At 33.2% G+C, this 20,407-nt stretch overlaps 1 long non-coding RNA gene across 1 annotated transcript in view; it reads left to right on the forward strand.

The window, feature by feature from the left end:
* Positions 1 to 16,680, forward strand: part of LOC128315237 (uncharacterized) — a 148,022-nt gene extending 131,342 nt beyond the window's left edge. Inside the window, exon 4 of the long non-coding RNA XR_008297806.1 lies at positions 14,373 to 16,680. This is a non-coding gene — a long non-coding RNA (uncharacterized LOC128315237). The remainder of the gene's footprint in view (positions 1 to 14,372) is intronic.
* The last annotated feature ends 3,727 nt before the right edge of the window (positions 16,681 to 20,407 follow it).

The following is a 20,407-nucleotide window of genomic DNA, read 5'->3' on the forward strand; positions in this document are numbered from 1 at the left end:
GAGAAACCCAGTGTTACATGAGCACATTGTAGAGCACATAATCTGTACTTAGGGAAGCTTTTCAAATGTTGTTAGCATATATCTTCATACTCATATCTATCCACATATTAAATTTTTAGTTCCTTACCACAAATAAATTACAGTATTCTAATAAGCATGAGACATGTTACTTTTAATATAATAGATGACAAGATTTAGCATGAAAAATAGTAACAAGCACATAAGACAAAAGGAAACAGCATGTGCACCCAGAGGGTGTCATGTTTAAATTTTTTTAAAAAATACAATTTAAAAATGGGCAGAAGACATGAATAGACATTTTTCCAAAGAAGACACACAGATGGCAAACAGACACATGAAAAGATGTTCAATATTACTCATCATCAGGGAAAGACAAATCACAACTAAAATGAGATATCATCTCACATCTGTCAGAATGGCTAAAATTAGCAACACAGGAAACAACAGGTGTTGGTGAAGATACAGTGTAAGGAGAATCCTCTTATACTATTGGTGGGAATGCAAACTGTTATAGCCACTTTGGAAAACAGTATGAAGTTTCCTCAAAAAGCTAAAAATAGAACTACTGTATCACCCAGCAATTGCACTACTAGTTATTTATCCAAAGGATACAAAAATACTAGTTTGAACGGACACATGCAGCCCAATGTTTAGAGCAGCATTATCAACAATAGCCAAATTATGGAAAGAACCCGAATGTTCTGCTGAAGAACGAATCTGCTGAAGAATGAATAAAGAAGAGTTTATATATATATATATAAACCATATATATATGATATATATATAAACCATATATATGATATATATATAAACCATATATATATGATATATATAAACCATATATATGATATATATATAAACCATATATATGATATATATATAAACCATATATATGAGATATATATATAACCATATATATGAGATATATATATAAACCATATATATGAGATATATATATAAACCATATATATGATATATATATAAACCATATATATGATATACATATAAACCATACATATATATGATATATGTATATAGAAACCATACATATATGATATATATATAGAAACCATACATATATGATATATATATAGAAACCATACATATATGATATATATATAGAAACCATATATATATGATATATATATAGAAACCATATATATATGATATATATAGAAACCATATATATATGATATATATATATGAACCATATATATATATGATATATATATGAACCATATATATGATATATATATATGAACCATATACATATGATATATATATGAACCATATATATGATATATATATGAACCATATATATATATGATATATATGATATATATATGAACCATATATATATGATATATATATATGAACCATATATATATATGATATATATATATGAACCATATATATATATGATATATATATATGAACCATATATATATATGATATATATATATGAACCATATATATATATGATATATATATATGAACCATATATATATATGATATATATATATGAACCATATATATATATGATATATATATATGAACCATATATATATATGATATATATATATGAACCATATATATATATGATATATATATATGAACCATATATATATATGATATATATATATGAACCATATATATATATGATATATATATATGAACCATATATATATGATATATATATAAGCCATATATATATGATATATATATAAGCCATATATATATGATATATATAAACCATATATATATGATATATATATAAACCATATATATATACACCATATATATATATATACCATATGTGTGTATATGATAGAATATATATGATATATATATGAATATATGATAGAATGTTAGAATATATTATATATATGATAGAATATTACTCAACTGTAAAAAAGAGTGAAATTTTGCCTTTTGCCATGAAATGGATGGAACTAGACTGTGTTATGCTAACTGAAAAAAGTCATAGAAAGACAAATACCATGATTTCACTCATATGTGGAATTTATGAAATGAAACAAATGAACATAGGGGGGAAAAAGAGAGAGGCAAACCATAAAACAGACTCTTAACTATACTGAAGACTGATGCAGGGGAGGAAGGTGGAGGGATAGGAAGATGAGGATTAAGGAAGGCAATTGTTGTGATGAGCAGTGAGTGTTATATATCAGTGATGAATCACTAAATTCTACTCTTGTAACTAATATTACACACTATGTTAACTAACTAGAATTCCAATAAAAACTTGAAACTAAAGAAAAAAATCAGCATTGCTGGAGTATACTGACAATTGGTCAGAGATTAAGTTGGAGAATTAAATAAGCATCAGGTCATAAAGGATATTTTAAGTTGTTTTGATGATTTGCAATGTTATATGACAATACTGGGGAGACATTGAAGTATTTTCAGAAGCAGTGGAATTGTGACAGATAATTTAGACTCTACATAGCTTAATTACTTAACTGCCTACTACTAGATTATGGCATAAGGCATTATCTCAATATGAGTATTATGAATTTCTAAACTTTTATGAGAAAAAATAAAAAGCACAGGATTTAAAAAATAGTTTCTCTGCAATGAGCTTTAACCTATATTTTTCAAGAGAAATACGAGTGTGTGTGTGTGTGTGTGTGCATCCTCATTTTATTTTGGTAAATTGCAAGCTCTGATGCAGTAGCAGGATATCAAAAGAAAAGAAAAGAAAGGCAGAATAAAGTTGACATGCCTACCTTGAGTTCTTTTTTCAAGAAACTCCTTGAAATACATTTGAAAATCATTACTTTTGAATTCCTTAACCTCTCTCTAAATCAAAATTTAGCTCTGACCTCATTTCATTCTCTGTTCCCTAAAGCACTCATCTTATGTCCTTTGATCATGGAATACTTATTAAACTGTGTATATATTTTTCTTACATTTATGGTGTACATGAAAGTGTCCTAAATATGACCATACAAAATTATAACCACACTTCACAGAAAATTATACAAATGGAAAGGCACAAAAATTCTGTTTTTATATTCTCTTTTCTATTTCTCCATGTTTTTCTCTTTCTAGATCCCTAAGAAAGGTATAGATATAACCAGGGCCATTTTGTAAATGACACTGAGGAAGATACGAATCACAGCCTTCTGTGCTGTTCTTGGAAGTATGTATTTTCCAGCTCAAAGAATGTGACCTTGAAATTTTTTAATAGACAAGATGATTTGCTGAAAGATTAAGAAAAATCATTTAAGAGCAGGTAGAGTATTCATAGTGTCTGTGGTTTATGCCTGCCTACAGGTTTTTAAAAACTACAATATTTTATGGAATGTAATAATCCCCATATTGTACTCAATGATTTGGTCAGTATGGGCAATTAATGTAAGCGGAGGACCACAAAATCCAAAAAATGTATGGGAGGATTGAAACTACCAGCAGCCCTGAGGTCATTTGGAAATCACTAATGACATAAAAATTTGGTTTTTAATATTTTCATGGGCCCCACACAAGTTGGGAAATCTAAATAGAGATAACAAACAAACAAGCAAACGAAGAAACAACTATGGCTTCTGGAAGGCAACCCCCTAATGAAAGGACAAAATAGAAAAATAGCTTTTCCTAAAGTTGTTGTATCCATAAACAAGATTTGACATTTTTGTTTTTGACAAGTTTGCCCTCCCAGAAGTTTGTTATCCAAATTCATTACCATTCAAGTCTTCTGGAAATCTTTCATCTGAGAATATATTTTAGACTGTTTCTAAATTCAGGCACCTGGGAGAAACAAACATAAGTCATACCAAAGATATGAAAGAATTTCTTAGATAATGATTTTTTAAATTGCAAAACATATGGCTTGTTATTAAGCACAAGCATTAATGATCAAAAAAAGAAACAAAAGTAATAGAGTGGGATTTGCAAACACTTATATGAAAACTACCATATACAGAAAAGAAGCATTTAAGTGTTAATAGACAGGCAAGTGGACATCAATAGATTAAGAAACAGACTATAAGATACGACCCAGCAAATTGTCAACTACAAACAACTAGCCTAGCCTATGGGTGACCCCCATCGTGGAGCTGCACTACATTGATGGCATTATAGGCACCTGAAACCCTGAGGGAAGAAGAGCAGAAAAAAGAGGTCCTGTGACTCCCATGTGATAAACTCCCAGTTTTTTCTTGGTGCTTGTTCAGAGGATGTGCCCACTAGCTAGCACAGTACTGCACTGAAGGACACAGGACTATAACTTGGAGAGAAACCTAGCTTTCAAGCCAAAGGACCAGGAAAAGCATTCTCTGGGAGTCAGAGTGTGGGTGAGGGGGATCCCCTAATTAGTGTATGACCCAACAGAAGTTCAGTTCACCCCTGAGCTGTGCATGTAACAGACAGACTCAAAGTAGTCTAACAAAAGCTCTAAAACATGGACTGACGTTAGAACCACTGCCTAAGAAGCTGAGACAGTCTATACAAAAGACTCTCCGTTATCAGATTTTAATAGGACCCAGAGACTTCATAACATAACAAATATATCTGAGACATAATCCAAAACTCATCAGCGTGCGAGGAACAAAAACATTCTTAAAGGAAGAGATTATCAAGATAAAACATACACTCTTAAATAAAAAGGAAGGTAGAAATTGTCAGAAGAGAAATAGAAACAAAAGCCAAAACACAAGCAAATGGAAATGTACCAAACTATCCGCAATACCTGGATTGCTGGATGCTACAAGCTGTAAAACATTACGCAGGAAAATTAAAGAAGACCTAAATAACTGGAAAGATATATCACATTCAAAGTTGGAAAGATTCGATATTGTTGGGACACCAATTCTTCCACAATTGAAAATGTAAACGATCTAAAATAGCCAAAATACTTTCTTAAAAGAGCCAACTTAGAGGACTTCAGCTAGCTGATTTCAAGAATTGCTCTAAACTTCAGTCAAAACAGAGCCAGATATTTTCAAAAAGTTACATATTCGATTAGTGGAAGAGAATTAGAAACCCACAAGTAGATTCTGACATATTTGGTGCAACAAAAACTATATTTTTATATGAATAAAAAATTGACTCTTAACCTCATATCATACAGGAAAATTAATTGGAGATGGATTATTGACTTAATTGTGAAAACTAAAACAGTATCATTTCTAGAAGGAATCATAGAAGAAAACTTTTGCAATCTTGGGGTAGGCAAATATTTATTATATAAGACTGAAAACATACATATACAAAATTAACAAAAGGGACTTTATCAGAATTAAAATACTTGCTCTTTGAAATACTTTGTTAACAAAACATAAACTAAAGAAAAATAATGAGAAAAATAATTGCAATATGAATATCTGTCAAATAGATGTATACAAAACATATAAAGAACTCTTGGGGGCTCCTGGGTGGCTCAGTGGTTTAAGCGTCCAACTTTGACTCAGGTCATGATCTCAGGGTTTGTTGAGTTTGAGCGTCGCATAGGGTTCTGTGCTGACCGCTCAGAACCTGGAGCCTGCTTCGGATTCTGTGTCTCATTCTCTCTCTGTCCCTCCACCACTTGTGCTCTGTCTCTCAAAAATAAATAAATGTAAAAAAGAAATTTAAAAACTCTTGAAATGCAGCAATAACACAAATAACCCAATTTAAAAATAGAATATCTAAACTGTTAAAAAAAAAGATATATGGATAACAAATAAGCACTTGAAAAGATGCTCAGTACCATTAGTTTTTAAGAACATACAAACATAAACCACAATGTCTATGTTCTCACTAGACAGTTAATTTTTTTTTAACTGACAATAAGAACTGTAGGTGAAGATATATAGCAACTGAAACTCTCATGCACAGTGGGGGAATGTCAGATGGTACAATCATTTTGGTAAACTTCTTGGTTAGAATATAAAGTAAAGGGGTGTCTAGGTGGTTCAGTTGGTTAAGCTTCCAACTCTTGATTTCAGCTCAGGTCATGATCTCATGGTTTGTGAGATCGAGCCCGGAGTTGGACTCTGCACTGACAGTGCAAAACCTGCTTGGGATTCTCTCCGTCTCCCTTGCTTGAGCTCTCTGCCGCTCTCAAAATAAATAAATAAACAAAAAAAAATACATAAATAAATAAATAAAATTAAAGTTAAACACACATGCACTATATAGTTCAGCCATTCCACTTCTAGATACTTCCCTGAAAGAAACAAAAATATAGTTTACCCTTGATTAATGCAGGAGGCTAGTGGTGCTGATTCCCCACATAGTCGAAAATCCACCTATTAGTTTTGACCCCCCAAAATCATAACTACTGACCATAAGCCTCACTGATGACATACACAATTAACATATACTTTGTATGTTATGTGTATTATATACTGTATACTAACAGTAAAGTAAGCTAGAGAAAAGAAAATGTTATTAAGAAAATCGTAAGGAAGGGAAAATATAATTACAACATCATACTGCACAAAATCCATATATAAGTGGGCCCATGCAGTTCAAATATGGGTTGTTCAGGAATCAACTGTATATATGTCCACTAACAATACATAAATATGTATTACTCTATGCATAATAGTCAGAAAAAAAAAGGAAACAACCGAAATGTTCATCAAGGGTGAATGGATAAACAAAATGTAGGATATCCATCCAATGATGTACTTAACAATGGAAATAATGAACTACTGACAAATATATGTATGAGCATGAAAAACATGTTGAGTGAATAAAAGGCAAAAAAAAAGCATATGTGCTATATGATTCCATTATTTATGAAATTTTGGAAGTTAAATTTGCCCATTTACAAATTCAGCTGATTCTGGGTTTCTTAGTAAATATATAAGTGCGAAAAATGCTAAGACATTTAAAAAATGAATTAAGACTTTACTTTGCTAGATACCATAGTATATCATATACTATAAATATTGAGTTAGTATGATAATAGTTCACAAGAAGGAAAGTAGATCAGTGAAATTTAAGTAAGGTCCAGAAATAGTTCCATGTAAATATGGGATTGACAATTTATGAAAGTGACATTTAGTATCAAAAGTGAAAGTATATACTATTTATTCAATTGTTCTAAAAACAAATGAAAAAATAGGATTAAGAATGGAGTGTTGAAAAGGAAATAAGGTTATAGTCCTGCCTCTCAGATTATACAAAGTAAATCCACATCAATAAAGTATGTAAGTATATTAAATAAAACATTGAATGATTGAATTTTAAAATCGGACAACTTTTACAATTATTAAGGTTACAATGATTTTCCAAAAATGACAGGAGACTAAAACACAAAAGGAGAATTTGACACCAAAACTATATAACAATATATATTTTATGATAAAAGACAGCATAAATTATATTAAATGAAAAATGACAGGATTGAAAACTTTTTCATAGTGCCTGACAAAGTATATCTAGAGTCTATAAATAGTACCAAAAATCAATAGTGAAAAGCCAAAAAAATTTTAACTAAAAAAAGTTCTGAAAACATAGAGTCACTTACATGTTAAGCCAAAATATAATTGTCTAATCTTTCCTGAAAAATTCATAAATTCAGTTGTTGCTAAGGGATATCAGTAAGAGTATATAGGCAAAATATTAAGAAATATTGAAAAGTAAAAATAGTGTGAGAAATTATCTCACACGTAAATGAATGCCGAAAAATGTTAAAAAGTATCAGCAGGGTGCTTTGGTGGCTCAGTTGGCTAAGTGTAGGACACCTGCTCAGGTCGTGATCTCGCAGTTACTGAGTTTGAGCCCTGTGTCTGCTCAGCGGAATGTTAAGCCTGCATGGGATTCTGTCCCTCTCTCTGCCCCTTCCTTCCCTGTTCATTCACTCTCTCTCTGTCTCTGTCTCTCTCTCTCTCTCTTTCTCTCTTTCTCTGTGTCAATCTCTCTCTCTCAAAAATAAATACGTGAAACACTTAAAAAAAAAGGAAGAATCAACCAGCTGTTAACATTGGTTGCTTGTAGTGAGGTAATTGGGATTCGGAGGGACAGGACAAAGGGGCCTTTCTTTTTAATACTACCACAGAATTGTACTTGCTGTTAGGTAGTTCTCAGAGAGGGAAAAGCAGCAGCCCTTAAGGATGATGAATATGCATCCATTTTTGGGTAAATTTACCACTGTGTATCATGTAAATATTTTTCTATAATTTCTCTTCTGTGATCATAAATTAACAGAAGCCAAGGCATGTGTGTGTGTGTGTGTGTGTGTGTGTGTGTGTGTATTTGTCCACAGAGATTGATAGTCTGTTCTATTTTTGTTTTTGTTGTTTTACTTTTCATACTTGCAATTGTCTCCACATGATATATTTTCCATCCAAAACTGGCCACAAGTTCGTACTGGATCTCTTCAGTTTCCAATTACTTTGCTGTTCCTTAAAATAAATTTCTTGGTCTTTTTTGGTTTTAAGCACTTGCTGACATTCATGACAGGCAAGCATAAGGGTTAAAATAACTAAGTGTATTCACACATATTATATATGTGTGTGTGTATGTGTATGAATATTTATGTATGTGTGTATGTATATATGTATATTATTATCTATAGATAGGTACTTAAATATGACGATAAGGTTTCAAACCATTTAAATGTTCCCAGTTATTCTGTTTTTTTTTTCTTGATGACCTTTCTTAGGTGGTACTACAAAATTCCATCCAGTACTCCCATCTTGTGACTTATCAAATCATTTTTTGCTTAGTTCCCCACTTTTGTTTAGGTCTACCCAAAAATTCTAGCTCAAAGACATTTGTATCTGAAGCAGGTCTGATAACATAAGACAGGAGACGTGAATGGCCCAGTTATGCTTTTCTTTTCTTTTTCTTTTTTTTAAACATTTATTTATTTTTGAGAGACAGAGAGAAACAGAGCATGAATGGGGGAGGAGCAGAGAGAGAGAGAGGGAGACACAGAATCTGAAGCAGTCTCCAGGGTCTGAGCTGTCAGCACAGAGCCCAATGCAGGGCTTGAACCCACGAACCATGAGATCATGTCCTGGGCCAAAGTTGGACACTCAACCAACTGAACCATCCAGGCACTCCCTAGTCATGCTTTTCAAAGTGGTTGCACAAATGTTTTCTCTGGGACTGTTATTTAAGTATTTTATTTCATTTTTCTGTTAATCTATATTCAACTTTAAAAGGGAAATTTCTTCATAAACTTGAAATCAAAAACCATATACACCCACAGCGTTTTAGGCACAGTTTGGATCCGGTTTAAGATCTTATTTATACCAGATGCAGCTCTTCTCTAACTTTTGAGGATAAATAGCTAAAGAACTGAGGTTGACTTAATAAATAAATAGAAGATGTCTTCATGCCAAGAGAAGGGAAAAGGAGATTATGATTCATTGTACTAACACAGGTTTTCACTTGTTCAATTAATGGTATGGAATGAAAAATTGAGTTTTTTGTAATAATACATAGCTAGGTCCTGTAATTTTAACAGAAATTGAACCATAGGTTAGCACCACATTTGCAGTGTAATCAACTACTTGGTTTTAGCTAAACAACATCATCTGACATAGCAGATTAGTATTATTACTTTTAGTTCAAATTTGAATATTAGACATTTTACATTTATTTTGTAATTTTTATTTTTATAATTCCTTTGAACTGTTAGTATGAGCTTATAATTCATCTTAGGTTTATACATATTCAAATAAAGCTAATACAAAATGATTTAAGTTAAATGTGGGAGTCCTTAAGTCCTTCTCAAATGGATCTGCACTTGTACCTAAGAAATACTTCGGTGGTTCTTTAACTTCTTAGTATATTTTTAATCAACCATTATGTTCGTTCTACTTGACACTTCATCTTCCACATTCAATAGTATACTGGAGACCCAAATTGAATTTTGCAATACATGATGGTTGGAGGGATGATCTTAATTGCTTCTGTGAAGACTATATGCCATTCATAAAGCTTTCCACTCAATAGCATTAAACTCAACCACTTAATGTATGCACAATAAGTATAGTAGTGTGTTAAAAATAATAATAATAAAAATAAGTATTTTAAAAAGTGCCTTTCACATATTTTTAAACAAGAAGAAAAAAAGGAAATTTTATTGTCATAAACAATGTTCATGTGGAATGAAGTAGAGATCAATGATTAAGGAATGCATATGTATTTTCTTGTTGAAAATCAGTAAAATAGGCCATTGGGAAACTGGTTTATTAGGGATCTTTCATATTAATAAATTTTATTTGTCTAAAATAGTATCTTTCTGTACAGAGTTGGAAAGAAATGATTTAGTATTTAATTTTAAGTATTTAAAAATTCACCTTATTGTAAATGTTACCTATATTTGGTGAAACTTAATTAAAATTTTAAAATTATAAAACTTTTAGGGGTGCCTGGGTGGCTCAGTTGGTTAAGCGTCTGACTTCGGCTCAGGTCATGATCTCATGGTTTGTGAGTTCAAGCCTTGCACAGGGCTCTGTGCTGACAGCTGAGAGCCTGGATCCTGCTTCGGATCCTGTGTCCCCCTCTCTCTCTGTCCCTCCTTGCTTGCATTCTGTCTCTCTCTCAAAAAATGTAAACATTAAAAAATTTAAAAAAACACTTTTAAATCTTACAGGATTAGATCCATGATTTTAAGTATTTCAAACTTCACAATTAGTTTAAAATATCAAGGATACCAACTTTCTCATCCACCGATTTAGAAACATTAGGAGAATAGGTATTTTTATCTACAGAGCAATATCAACTATCATTCTCATTCAATTTAAAAATGTAATAAGCAAAAATATGAGAGAAGAAAGGTTAATCCTTTATAGTGAGCAAACTTAGCTTCATGAACAATTTATTGTATCATTCTTATTTTTCTTTTTTGGAGAGAATTGGTGAATATTTATACACTTATCTACTAAAAGACTTCTGAGAAACTGTTGTAGTAAATAGTCCCCACAGAATTAAATAGCAGCTTTATAGATTCTAAGACTACTTTCTTAACCATAGTCCCAGAATGCAGAGCAAGTCTGGCTGTCTATTGACCATTCTTCCCACAGGTTTAATAAAAGATCTATAATATCTTTGCTGAGATATAAACCACCGGTTTAGAATAAGTTTTAGGAGACCATGTCAAGTCTTTTGACCTTTACTCTCATTAAAAATATTTTAATTTAAAATTATTATATTTTATAACACATTTTAGTGTAGCAATTGACTCTTGATTTTAAAAATCTTGGAAAACATTTAATAGAACTTTTGTAAAGCACCATATGATATAAATACATAGAAATTTTTATTTTACTTATGATTTTTACTTTTAAAGTACACACTAACAGTAATCCCACTATTTCCTACATTGTTGAACACTTTATATTTTACAGCAAAATGTGAGATCATAAACACTTTTAGCAAAATTTCATTCTGCCGCAAGTTAAATATTCTCTTGGTGTCGTAGGTACTCTCCTTGCTTTGCTAGTTTAGCTTTTTATTTTAAGAAAAGTTTTCATATGAACAATTTCTAATAGACTTTCAGATATACAGCACTTGTTAAAAATTCATGCCGGCCAGAATACAAGAAGGTCAGAAAATGCCTTTGAATTTATGCCATGGTCTTTTCGATAATTCATTTGGGTTTTAAAAGGGAAATTCCTCATTAAGTAAAGGACCTAATGCTTATTAATTTATATGCTTAAGCAAGGGACACCACTAATTCATTTATTAAATATCAAAGACCATATGTTTTCACCCCTTGTCCTTGCTTATTGATTAATTGCCTTAAGCCAATATAGATGAAAGCAGAGAGGGGAAATACAGTAACCTAGGTAGATTTCTGATCTCATTTTTTAACCTAATGAAAGATGGCACTTCTTTACATTTCTTTGCAAAAGCCCAGATGCTACTGTTTAAAATGAGTTTTCTTGTGTAAGTGTGAATTTTTCAATACTTGAGAAATGTGGTGTAATCACTTAGATGCAATGGAGATGATATGAAGAAATGGAGGAAATGAATGTTATAGAAGCAGTAATCCACTATGGAATGTCAGACAGTTCTCCAGATGTAAGACATTGCTCTTGGATACAGTTAATCCATCAGAACATGTTGCTCAAAACATGCTAAGTGGCACTAATAGATGTTCAGGAGACAAGGAGGGGACGCCGAATGGGAAGAGTTTTTTGATCAAATCAGGTAGAGAAATACTGGGTAAAACATAAACAGATTAGGAGTTCCTGGGTGGCTTAGTTGGTTGAGCATGGGACTCGATTTCAGCTCAGGTCATGATCCCAGGGTCATGGGATTGTGCCCTGCGTCAAGCTCCATGTTGAGCTTGGAGCCTGCTTGGGATTCTCTTTCTCCCTTTGCCTCTCTCCCCATCTCACACTTGCTCCTTCTAAAAAAACAAAAACACGGGGTGCCTGGGTGGCTCAGTTGGTTAAGTGTATGACTTCAACACAGGTCATGATCTCATGGTTGATAAGTTCAAGCCCTATGATGGGCTCTGTGCTGACAGCTCAGAGCCTAGAGCCTGCTTCAGATTCTGTATCTCCTTCTCTTTCTGCCCCTACCCTGCTCATTCTCTCTCTCTCTCCCTCTCTCTCTCAAAAATAAATGAATATTAAAAGAAACTAAAAAAAATAAGTAAATAAAAATAAAACAAAGACAAAAACAAACAAAAACCAAAACTGGGGTAGATAGATGGTTGATGAAAGACAGATATCTAGGTAGGTAGGTAGGTCCGTAAATAGATAGATAGATAGATATAGAGAAGTATAGATACACACACACACACACACACACACACACACATATTTCTTTCCTGGAAGGTTGGCAGGTTGTATGTGTATTTGTGTTTGTTTGTTTTGTTTATGTTTATCAATTGGGTTATTTTCATTGCAAGCAAGAGAAACACATTGCCTAAATTAAGCAGAGCTGGAATATAATGAAAGTAGATCTTATAGCTCACAGAATTGACAAGGATAGAGAATAAGTTTGGAAAATATAGAAGCAAGGATTGGGGTGGTAAGAATTTATCAAAAGTCTTATCAGGAAACCAAGGTACTGCATGAGCCCCAGTTGTTTTTGATTGACTGTTTCAGTCCTTGAGACATTCAGGTTAAGTTTCAGACTCAGAAGAGATAGGCTTCAATTGGCTAGTTTGGCTTACATATTCACCCCTTTTATAAACAAAGGGCTCCTTTTATTTATAATCCCATCAGGATTGCACAATAGAGGAGAAGTAACTACAGAAAATAGATGAAGGTGCCGTTTCCCAAAGGAAGGGAATTCTGGATAACCTTAAATATAATGAAACTCACTACAGTGTAGGAATCCCAAGAATATTTTTACAGGTGTGTAGAGAATAAGTTTAGGAATTTCCTAAGTTTGCACCAATGGGTTAATAAAGCATAAATAATAATTATTATTTTTTTAAATATATGAAATTTATTGTCAAATTGGTTTCCATACAACACCCAGTGCTCATCCCTACAGGTGCCCTCCTCAATATCCATCACCCACCCTCCCCTCCCTCCCACCCCCCATCAGCCCTCAGTTTGTTCTCAGTTTTTAAGAGTCTCTTATGCTTTGGCTCTCTCCCACTCTAACCTCTTTTTTTTTTTTCCTTCCCCTCCCCATGGGTTCCTGTTAAGTTTCTCAGGATCCACATAAGAGTGAACACATATGGTATCTGTCTTTCTCTGTATGACTTATTTCACTTAGCATCACACTCTCCAGTTCCATCCATGTTGCTACAAAGGGCCATGTTTCATTCTTTCTCATTGCCACGTAGTACTCCATTGTGTATATAAACCACAATTTCTTTATCCATTCATCAGTTGATGGACATTTAGGCTCTTTCCATAATAAGCATAAAGAATTAGAAAGCCATAGGATGTACACACCCTAGTTTGGGTAAACAGGATTGGGTAAATAAAATTAGGTAAATGGAGCACAGGTCCCCAGTATAGGTAAAGTGGGGCAAAGGTCCCAGTATAGGACAAAGGTATAGGAGTAGGGAATCTCAGGATGAAAATATCCAAGACAAGGTAAACAAGATTAGGTATTCGGGGCAGAAATGCCCCCCAACTTAGTATAATAGCAGAAACCTGCTTTCACAGGAAGGAAGGACCAAATTAGGTAAACAGGTAAATAGGGCTGTAGAGGGCTGCAGGGGGAAGTTGCCAGAGAACAGAACTAATTAGTAAAAGAAAGGTACATGAGGCAGTATGCTCTGTATTTCTTGTCCCCTAGGCAAGTTTAGGTAAACAGAGGTGGGGCCTCATGTCTGCTACAAACAACCTTCTGCCCTGTGCCAGGATTTTGTTTTGTATTGACCTAAACCCCTGACACCGCATATCTTCAAAACCTTTCCCTTTCCCTCACACCCATGAATTAATGTTCACGATTTCATTGTCTCTTTGTAGATGCCCGTCACCATGTTTGTAAGCCTTTTGATCCTAATAAAAATGAGCAAGGACGCTTACTCGGGGCTCTTGTCTTCTCCCAGACATTAGCCTCTCTTGCATTTTTAATCCTGCATCCTGCTTTCTTGCTGGACAAGAGAGAACTCCAGACCCAGAGTCTACAACACAGGTGTTGTTTCTTAAGTTTATTTGACATTGAAATTTTATTTTTATTTGTTTTTTATTTTTTCAGAGCATCTATATGACAAGTAATGTTTTAAGATATTGCCTGAGGATAGGGCTGCCTTAGAAGCACAGTTCTTTTGATCACTCTACAATGTCAGTGGAGAACATATTTGCCTAAATGAATCATTGCTATTTTTACAAAAGGTCTCCCTTAAGACTAAATCTTTCGAATACCTGTTTTTGTGCATAATATAGGTATGCACATGTGTAAGTGGGTAGGAGAGTGAAATTGTCTTTGTCAACTTGGGCTGCTGTAACAAAATACCATAGACTGGAGTTATTAAAAACATGCTATTTCTCACAGTTCTGGAAGCTGGAAAGTCAAAGGTTAAAGTGCAAGCAGATTTGGTGTTGGGCGAGGTATGACCTCTTGTCTTCTAGTCAGCTGCCTCTTCGTTGTGTCTTCATATGGCCTCTCCTCAGTGCATAAGCAGAGAGAACTTTCCTTCTCTTTCTCTTTTTATAAGGAAGGGTATCAATCCCATAATGACCTCATCTAAACTTATTTTACCTCTCAAACCTCCCCCCCTTCAAATACTGTCACACTGATGAATAGGGTTTTAAGATATGAATGAGAGAGGAATACACATTCAGTCCTTGACAAAAATGGTCTATATTTTTTGTGAAAAAGCAAAGAGAGATTCTGTTTTATAGGCTCTTTTACCAAATATGTATCTTCTACAGTTTTTAAATAGAGTCAAAAGAAGATGTGATAGTATAATAATAGTAACTAACGTTTATTAAGCATTTCTTATGTGCTAAGCCTATCTTGAGCATTTTACATTCGTTATTCTATTTAATTATCACAACAACCCAATACAGAATATACTATTACTAATATTCTAACTTTACAGATGAGAAAATATGAACACAGGATCACATAAACTAATAAGGTAGAGAGCCATAGAAGGACTTTTTATTTATGAATATATAAAAAATATCTTATTTCAGTGTTTATGCTTTCTCATTCATTTATTTAAATAATATATAGTGAAAATCTAGTGAGAGGTATTGATAGTTTTAAACACTTAAATGTTACCATTCTGTTTAGGATGTTTGCATAACTATAGAGTTTCACTAGCAAAAACTTTGCTTGAAACTGTATTTATTAAAGTAACAGAAAAAACACTTTGTCAAACTGTGTATAAAAATTGTTGTGGCTTTTGGCATATATTTCTGTTCACCTGATTTATTAGCCTTTAGAAATATGCAAAATTAAATATGTGCAACTGACACCTCTGTAAAGATTATGGTTAATTCATTTTACAATCACATCTCAGGCATTTTATGATAGCTGGATGACTTAAAATCCAATGTGGGATATAGATTTTTCATGCATTCCATTTGATTATGGTCACTAGGTCCTGAGCCATGGAAAGAACATATATTTCCTGCTTAGTTTACTAAGGCAATATTTATATATAGTTACCTAGAATTTGAAGTTTTTTTTGTAGGGAAATGCCAAAGCTTACTTCTCTTTCACAAAATGTTATAGATTTCAAAAATAAATGGAAGTCATTAAGGAGTTATTTTCAACAATCTTATATTTCGTTCATTCAAAGAAAAAAGAACTTGCTTAAGGCTATCATTTCTAAAGCTATTATTGTGACATATTAATAAATTCTAATAGATCTTAAGGCACTCCTTCAGCTGTCAAATATAAACTGTTATAAGATGGTATAAGGTGTACTTTTTACCTTTTATATATACATACATGACTCTAAGTTCAAGTTCATTAGTTAAGATTGAATTGCTTATGACTTAAAAATTGACAACGTATATTAAATTCTATTGCAAGGCAGAAAACACACTTGTACATTTTTCATAGTCTGTGGCCATATGAAATAGAATACAGGAGGAGAAAGGTGATAAAAAATATATATAAATTGGCATATATAACGATTTTCTTCCAGAAAAAAACAACTGCTCATATTAGAAAAGGATTACAAGTCGCTTTTATAATTTTATTTCTGGTATTAAGTACTTTCTTAATCTTAAATTGCTTGCTCTTCTGAACTGTATTTAAATAAATTCTTGAACTGTAAGGAATCTAATAAGAAACGTCCACTTTTGGCTATTCTTCCAGCCCTGAACCTTCACTATTTCTCAAAAGATGTACCTTTCCTTTGGTTAAAAACTTCTAGTTGTAAGAGAGGCCCTTATCTTAAGGACAAGTCATCGTTGCATGTGAACAATTAGAGGCTATGTTTGAAAGTAGACCTTAGCCTACTAAAATATTTTCTAGTTGTGTTCACCACACCCACACAAAATCTATCAAAACTTCTCTGGCATGAGAACCCTTCAATATTTGAAGATGATTATCATGGATGATGGTCATGGATTCCTCACACACATTTATTTTTCAAGTTAAAAATTTCTGGCTCCGGGTGACAGGGTCGCTCAGTCAGTTAAGCATCTGACTTAGGCTCTGGTCATGATCTCACAGTTCATGAGTTCAAGCCCTACATTGGGCTCTGTGCTGACAGCTCAGAGCTTGGATCCTGCTTCCAATTCTGTGTTTTCCTGTCTCTCTGCCCTTCCCCCACTCATGTTCTGTCTCTCTCTCTCTTAAAAATAAGTAAAAACATTAATTTTTTTTAAAGTTTCTGGCTCATTGAATCATTTTTAAAAATATCTCCACCCTTCAAAATCCTTTTTGTCCTATGCATTTTTCTTTTGACAAGCTCTTTTTTAACAATATTAAAAAAAAATCTGACATCCTTCCAAATCCAGTATGACTTGTGCAGAGTGAGAATAATACATATTCTGATATGGTGACTATCCTTTTAATGCAACTAACTTACATTGGGGATGGTTGTTTCGTTTAAGTAGCCACAATACTCCAATGGTTCCTATTGAACATGCAAACTGCTAAATTCCTACATATGTTAACCCATATATTGCTCAGCCACAAGACCATTATCTTGTACTTTCAAAACCAAATCTTTAACTCAAAATCCAGAGTCAGCATCTTTTCCTCTATTTAACATTATCATTACCACTCTAGTATTATAGTTATTTTAAAAGTAGACTTTTGTCCTGTATTATATGTTGCTCCTAATATCATGACACAGTAATTTTTAAGTCAGCCTCCTAACTCACATCACTAATAAAGATTCTTTAACTGCCAAATGGGAATTAGACCATATAGAGCACATCACAGTTCACACACACACACACACACACACACACAGTTTTAGATATAACTTGGGCAATAGTTTAACCAGATAGAAATCAAACTACTATTATGTAGCACTCATTAAAAAAAAAACTTTCTGTAATATAATCAATATTTATTAAATGCCTTGCTAAAATCAGCATTCAGCATGTTTGTGATCTTACCTAAATTATTAGTCTGCAAATTGTTTCAGAAAATGAAGTTGGATCTAAATATTAGATAATTCATTTGTTAAGTACCTCCAAGCATTTGCTAATGATGTATTCTACCAAGTGTGTTGTTCTGGAGCAGAGTTCCCAATATTGGCTGCATATTAGAATCACTAGGGAGTTTGGAGAATATACTGATGTCCAGGCCCCATCCAGATTAACCAAATTGGAATCTCTGCTAAAGAGGCCTGAGCAGTGATATATTTTAAAAACTGTCCAGGTAATTCTGGTGGGTTTTAAAGGCATTTTTGCCCAAAACAAAGCATAATACCTCTGGCTCTCTTTACTCAAACTTCAAATTATCTCATGCTGTACACTGACTTAAGTGATTATTAATTGAATAATTAAATGATATTAATTAGAAGACATTGAATCATTCCTTTTTCAATTAAAAAATTACATCCCATCAAGAAGGATGTCTCAGTTTGGTACTAGTGTTTATTTAACACTTTTTGTAACACTTGTTAAGATTCCTATGTTTTTAAAAAGAGAACTTAGACACAGTTTTGGCAGGCAAGAGCATCGACAAAGAGTTTTAAAATGTGATTTTAAAATTCATCATCATTTTCTATTAGTAGTGACACTTGGTTTCTGTTTGTAACCAAAACACCCTTCTTAAAACAAATGTAACATAAGTAACATGAGTTCATTCCTTGGTGAATTGCAGGTAGAGACCACAACCAGGTGGAGTTGTCACACAAAGAAATGTTATTTGCAGCAAATAAGTAGGTCACAGGGAATTACTTCCAAAGCCTTGACTCCCTAATCAGGGGTGAGTGGGTTTCTTTTATTTAGAGTTAGGATGAATATTCAGAAAAAGGAGTTTTGTCATCATATGTAGAGGTGGGCATAAGGTGGCACATACATTTTAAGGAATAATGTCTATGCATACATTGTATATTATGTTCATAAGGTTTGTGCTCCTCCTTAGGCAGAGATTTTAACATGATAATGAAGCAAAGGTAACTATCAGACAAGGAGAAGGGGCTATGGGCATACTCCAAGGGCCAGTATAAACTGATGGAGTCCTGGGCTCCTTATCTCAGGTAAGGAATGCAGGATCTTTCTTATTTTTGAAACAGCACTGGGAATTTTTACCACTGATTTATTGTCTCTGATACAGTTAGCTAGACAGCCGTTAGTCTCTGAGTTCCCTTCGTTCCCTTTAAATCCTCAACTATTGATATTTTTGCATTTCTTTTTAATTCTGACACATCCTAGGAAGTTCTACAAGAAGTGTGCTTGGGCAAGTAGGGCAGAGATCACAGAAGATCACTGATAGCCAAAATGATTTCTCTGTGCCATGAAAGCTATGTCTGTTTTTCTTTTTCTGGAGACCCCTAAATCTTTCTCCTTCCACAGATACTGAGTGCACAGATATGGCTGAAGTCCTGACAGCTAAGCAATTGACAGATGGTCGGGAAGTAGTAGTCTGGATTGCTAGAATTTATCAATTTATCTCTCTTTTAGAACTATCAGGATGAGGGGCACCTGGGCAGCTCAGTTGGTTAAGGGTCCGACTTCAGTTCAGGTCATGATCTTACAGTTTGTGAGTTCAAGCTCTGCATTGGACTCTGGGCTGAGAGCTGAGAGTCTGGAGCCTGCTTTGGTTTTTGTGTGTCTGTCTTTCATTCTGCCCTTCCCCTGCTCTCTCTCTCTCTCTCTCTCAAAAATAAATAAACATTAAAAAATTTAAAAAAAAGAAATATCAGGATGATACTTTTCAGGTCTTTTTTCTTTAGGTTTCTCAAAACTGCATTCTGAATTGTCGCAAGTATTACTTAATAAGCTTGAGTATTTCATCATCTAGGGCAGGAAATAAGGCTATGAGAAGGGTTCTTGCTGATTCTTGCTTAGTATCTTGTCTCCTAGGTTGGTTTTCAATGTCCCTTGGTCATTAGATTTTAGCTCAACATATAAAACATTGATTTTAGTTTTGTTCCAATTCAATTAACTTCTTAATCATGTTTGATTTTTAAAGTTAAATTAGGAATAGAAATTATCCCTCCCAGATTGCAATTTTGTGTTTTTAGTATTATTTTCAAATTTTTCTGTATTTTAGAGTTTTATGTACTATAAGTTTATTTATCCACTTTAAATAGGATATTTTTAACAGATAACTCTATAAGTTTTAGTTAATTTTTCATAGGATTTGAAACTTCTTTTCAGATCTCAAATCCTATTTTAGCTTGGAAATCATCCTATCAAGTGACCTTAATTTATAGGTAAAGAAATGAAAGCGAAGAAAATAGTAGTAAATAACTTGGCAATGAGAAAGAATGACATACGGCCTTTTGTAGCAACGTGGATGGAACTGGAGAGTGTTATGCTAAGTGAAATAAGTCATACAGAGAAAGACAGATACCATATGTGTTCACTCTTATGTGAATCCTGAGAGACTTAACAGAAGACCATGGTTGAGG

Source organism: Acinonyx jubatus, chromosome C2 (genome assembly GCF_027475565.1).
Source record: "Acinonyx jubatus isolate Ajub_Pintada_27869175 chromosome C2, VMU_Ajub_asm_v1.0, whole genome shotgun sequence".
Taxonomy (NCBI): Eukaryota; Metazoa; Chordata; class Mammalia; order Carnivora; family Felidae; genus Acinonyx; species Acinonyx jubatus.